Raw genomic sequence first — 6,148 nt, 5'->3', positions numbered from 1 at the left:
AAATCAGTGAGATCTAAGTGTATAAAGCCACCAGATAGTAACATTGAGGATCCTGATAAGTAAAAACACGTGTATAGACGACTAGTAACGAATGTAATAGAAAAAGTCTGAAAAATAGGTTTAATGCCAACTCGACTATTGCTGTGATATGTTGAAGACCAACAAATGAAGTGTGCTTCTCTCACTGTCTGGATATTCAAGGTTACACCTGATGCAAATCTCTTTTCAATATGTTCAGTACTGACTGACAATGAATTTGTCAATGATCAGAATCAAAAAATGAATCGAAAGCAAGTTGATTAAAATCCTCAGTTCATATTCGCAATTTAAGACCATAAGACCATAAGACATAGGAGCGGAAGTAAGGGCATTTGGCCCATCGAGTCCACTCCGCCATTCAATCATGGCTGATGGGCATTTCAACTCCACTTACCCGCATTCTCCCCGTAGCCTTTAATTCCTTGTGACATCAAGAAGTTATCAATTTCTGCCTTGAAGACTATTAGCGTCCCAGCCTCCACTGCACTCTGTGGCAATGAATTCCACAGGCCCACCACTCTCTGGCTGAAGAAATGTCTCCGCATCTCTGTTCTGAATTTACCCCCTCTAATTCTAAGGCTGTGTCCACAATTTCTATTGTGCTTGATTTTATAATGTAACGTTACTATGGCCAGAGCTCTTTTGTAATTGATTTTCTATTAATCTCTCCACGGACTACCAAATAACGTGGGAGTATTCAATGTCACTCACAGTCTCAACTTCTCGACAGGTAATAAATGAGGAAACAACGCTGCAGCTGACAAACAATGCAAATTCCCCTGTCTTCAAGTTCAAATGCTTGCCATGTAAATTGTGGTTTGTCAGCAGTTAACCCTATCATTGAATGAAAAAAACCTGCCTGGTGTGCTAAGATTCTGGCAAAAGTTTCCTGCTGTTTCTGAGTCTGGTGGGATAATTCCATATTTTCAGACTCTTGATGTGTCTTGTACAATATGCACCTTTTTGTCCCCCAGAGTGGTTGTCTCTGTGCTAAATTTATCAGTAACATCTGGGAGGAAGTATACTTAATCCAAATAAAAACAATATTACTCTATAGGGTTAAACACATTTCATAATGCAATGACTTTTCCAATAAACATAAATGGATTGGTCATCCATTTTTCAGTTGCTCTCCAAACTTTACCTGAGTTACAGCATACATGCAAATGTTTGTGTAGCAAACGGGAGAAATACACACCTATAACCCATCTCCTCGTGCGACCCTATATCGAATACAACATGAACATATAACATAATAGTATGAAATTTACCGAGACGACAAAGAGTAAAAGTTTCGATTTTCTTCTGTTTTCCATATGTGGGACCTTGGTACTGTCTCTATTGCTTTGATATCTAAGTCTCCTTCGAGCTTTGCTGGCCTCGGCCATGTGTTTGACAGTGAGAACATTCAGTGACAGAATCAAAATAAAGGGTACAAAGCGAATGAGGATGTGGAGCAGAAACTCCAATGTTCCCCAAAACCGTGATTGCAGAGCATGCATTGTTACCTTACATAACCAGGTTGCATTGTCAAGCCAATATTGATTGGTGAATATGAAATAGTAGGCAGTATTCTCTAAGTAATTCAGCACAATCACTGCTCCTCGATTAATAGCCCGTGTTTTCTGCGAGAAATACTTAGTTGTCAGTTTTTGGCAACAAATAGCTACGAATCGATACATGGTAAACACAACAGTGAGCCAGATGGAACAATCTGTGACTTAATAAAGAAGCATAGCATGGATATTGTACAAATATGATAAAATGTGTCTGCAAATACAAGTTCACCCCAAACATTGATGTGCGTTTGTGACCGCGTGCATATGTGTGTGCGTGAAAGAGAGGGAGAAAGAGTGTTAGCGAGGATGCATGGTTGTTTGAGCGAGAGAGAGGAAGACAGTGTGTATGTGTGTGCGCACTCTTCAGTACGTGTGTGTGATTGAGATAGTGTGTGCGTGTGTACAGTACATTCCTATGAGAGAGCATGAGTAAACTGTGTGTTTGAAAAAGTGTCTGTGCGAGTGTGTGTGTTTGTGTGAGATATGTGTGTCCATGCGTATGACTCTGTGTGTGTGTGTATGTGTGTGTGTTTGTGTATATGTGTGTGTGTGTTAATTGTGTGGTGGGATCAGCTGCAGTGTGACGTGAAGTCAATATCCTGTATGACACCGTACTCATGGGTCCCAAACATGGCGAACGGCCATTTGACCAACACAAGTTCATGAAGTTTAATCAAACTGTTGTTGTGTGTCCTGAAGTCTGCCTTGGGCGATGTTTCCTCGTAGATCCGAGGCTGAATTTGGGTGATTGCTTTCCTGCCAGAATTATACAACACAGAAATGGGCCATTGAATCTGTAGACAGATTTTCTTCAGATGAATGAAATAGAAAAGCAACCCGTGGTATTGCATGCCTTAACGCAAACACCACCTCAGGCATGATACATCCCAAAAAATTTAGAAGGTAAACCAAGGAAACAAACGCAGCACGCGACGTAGTCGGCAGTATTTGACCGTACTTTGGATAACTCCAATGGATTTTTAATCCATCGCCTTAACCACTCGGCATGACTACATCAATGACTACAACTCTCCAGCCCTCTCTTTCTCTCGTTATAGACGTAAATCTTTGTTGATTCTTTTGTGAAGAGCTGTCCGGTTGCTGTACACAATTATGTCAAAATGCATCGACATCACCTTTCAGATATAAGATGGAAGAATCCCGTCAATTCGATTCCGCCCATGAGCAAAACATCCGAGGAGTATCATACGCACGTGAAAATGAGTACAGCTCATGTGGATGTCTCTTAATAACAGGAAATTCATTCATGGAATATGCCAATAATCGCCTTCTTGAATGTTTGTGTGTTTTTTTGCTTCCTTTAACATTTAATGATTCACAAAGAATGCCCGGCGGTGAGTGCAACAACAACAATAAAAGGGAAAGGGGTTGTAAAGAGGGAGCAGGTAAAGAGTGAGGAGAAACATACTGTATCCTGATAATTAAAAACACTTGTACAGATGACTAGTAATGAAAAAAAGAAAAAAACACATCTAAAATAGTTGTAATGCAAACTCGACTATTGTATCTAAGTCAAGCCATCACATTGTGGATGGATGGTTAGGTTTCATGGTGATTGAGGGAACAGTTTTCTGAAAGGTATGTTGCCAGAACACACCCTCATTTGAGTAACTGGTGCAGTTCATCAGTGCTCTATATTATCGTTTGAGCAACATAATTTCGACAAATTTAATCAAAGTGTTCTGAATTTTATTTTCGTTCCTCACTTTAAGCGAAGCTTCCTTTGTGAATCCATTATTTTCCACTGATGTATTCTTTTAAAGAAAATCGCATTCTGTTTAGTGCTTTGGTAATATTTTGCTCTTGACTGAAGCTGGAGAATGTCTGACAATAAATTCCAAAATGCACACACCATTAATCAAGGCAACCAACTTTAATTGGCTCGCTTTAAAACAGAAGGGAAAATAACATACAACCAATACATTTTGCAGAACTAGAGTTCCAAGGAAGAAAGATGAGATCAAAGTAAAAGCATTGTGAAATAAAATTGAAAGGAGGGAAAGCCGATAAAACCCTTGGAACCTGACAGTCCATACCTCATTGTTGAATGAAATTGTTAGTTAATGCATTGCTCATTATCGGTCAACATTTTATATATTATAGAATGATTCCTCAAATACACAGAAGGTGACAAATTTCACAGAACTGCTTGGGAATGTAGCTGGTGAGAAATGATGGAGCAATTCACCTTTTGGCCTTGCAAGAGGAAGGGACAAAATTTAGAAACTTGAACAAACAATGCGAAAAATAGATGTGGAATAATAACTATCTCAATGGTAGTGCAGTTTGACGACACTGGTGGACATATTTTGACGGAATTACCAGCAAACTAAATTAAGGAGAGCTCATTGATGTTGTATCCATAGATTTTCATGAGGCGTTTTATAAAATGGAACAAATGAAACCGGTTAGAAAGGTTTGAATTCGTGAAATTCGAATTGATATGGATTAATGATTGTCATGAACTCAAAAAAAAGAAGGGAATAAGAATAAATGAGTGATTTTCACATTGGCGTGGTATGCCTTCTGTTGTACTGAGAGGATCAGTGTGTGGGCACGAACTGTTCACTCTATATCAACGATTTGCAGGTGAGAGTCAAATCCAAAGTTTGGACGTTTGTTGAAAGTCGCTCAGGTGCATATAGAACGATCGTCATGAATAACGTAGCAGATGACACGGGGTAAAATGTGGAGATTTGCAGCGCCATTCACTTTGATAAATGAACAAGCATACAGAGTATTTTTTAAAGATTAAGTGATTGGAAAGTGTGGATATACAAATTTACGTAGGGTATCTTGTAATAAAACATTTACAGCTGACATGCAGTTGCAGGAAAGTATGAGTTAGACTAACACAATTCTAGACTGCATTTAATGCTCATTTGAAGACAGGAGATTATTTAGACTGCTACTGATGTGTTCCCATCGCAGAAAATATATTGAGTTGGAGGGAGTGAAACGTATGTTCACCAGATTGTCGCCAAGGTTTCGAGGAATGAGAACAATCTCAACGAAATGCATTAAACAGAAAACAGGAAAAAGTAGAGTAGGTTCAGGTGAGATATTTCACCAGTTGAGATGACTTGAACAGGGGTTATAACATCAAAAAAGATCCAAATTAAGTCAGAGCTGAGGAGAAATAACTTTTACCCAGAGGGTTGTAGACCTTTGGCATTGTTTATCACAGAGAGATGCAGACGTTTTATGTTTGACTTTAGTTACATATATATTTGTGCTATGTTGTGTGCTAAAGGTCTACAGGTTAATGGAGTTGTTTTGAGAAATAACATTGAAGTGTTCCAAGTCCATGATTGCAATAGATGGCGGAATAACCAGTTCAGCTGAAAGGCTTAATTGTGTTTCAATGTGAATAAGTATGCTCTTCATGGCGTTGTACACGTGTTGGTTTACAGAGTGCGACATATTTTCTCCGTTTAATGCAACAGCCTGGACTCGTTGGACACTCAGAAAGGAAAGTCAACATTCAGACAATTTCCTATTCGACCATTAGCTATTTTTTATTCATTGCTTTTTCCAAATCTATTTAATTGCAAGGTAATGATGCTGGACACTTCTCTCGATACAGGCGGTGAGATAGCAACTTCTACATGGAAACATCATTTTGTTGTAATCAGTAATGAGCTGTTGCTTTCATAACCTCGACAAAATCCTAAATAAGTGCAGGCATTGGTTTATGTCAGCTGTTCTCTGCAACACGGTCTACAAAATGTAGTGATGAGTCAACGTTTACTACTTTGTCACATATCATTGTAGTGAAGAAAACTTATGATTCTATCCTAGTCTAGCCGTAGTGTGTCTATTCTTGATGTTTCAAAACTGAAACCTACTACTTTTACCAGATGTTTTCTCCCCTTCACCATTACTAACCTATCAAAAATTCCCTCTTTGAATGTAATCGTAACATCACTTTTCATCATTTAATTAACACTTTCAATATGTAACCTATTTAAAATCATTCTTCTGCATTCATTCTCCAACGTACGTGTGTCCCCCCTCCATTGTCTGTACATTAATGATTTGGAGCTAATTCAATTAGCTAGGTGTGACTATGAGATACTGGAGTTTCACACTGGTTTTATGGAAAAGCGAAAGGCCCCCTTTTATGTCGCAAGCGGTGAAAACCCCGTGAAGTCCTCGTGCGATTGATGGCCACCTGGAAAGATCATATATTGAAAGTAATGTCATTAAAACAGTACGGGCCAGCAACATTTCGAAAACTAGTGGAAGTTTGAACTTTTCTTGGGGAAAGAAGTTGTTTATTTTTAACATTTTGATCCAAATCCTTAATTAACTATATATTTAGAAGTATTCAATCAATCAAAGTGTAACCATATTTATGCATTGGATAACGATTTTTGCGGAATTCAATGACACACTTGGTGGAAGACGATTGTAGTTCAGAAGACAATGTTCGGCACCGAATGTTACAGCAAGTTATATGTTTCAAAAATGTAAAGATAATGCTCTAGTCAATCTTCAGGCCAGTTGCACTGCATTGATAAAGTTAT

The sequence above is a fragment of the Chiloscyllium plagiosum genome, unplaced genomic scaffold (genome assembly GCF_037043375.1).
Source record: "Chiloscyllium plagiosum isolate Xiang-an unplaced genomic scaffold, Cpla_swu_hap1 HiC_scaffold_35, whole genome shotgun sequence".
NCBI lineage: Eukaryota > Metazoa > Chordata > Chondrichthyes > Orectolobiformes > Hemiscylliidae > Chiloscyllium > Chiloscyllium plagiosum.
The sequence above is the reverse complement of the archived record's forward strand: the minus strand, read 5'-3'. Positions refer to the sequence as shown.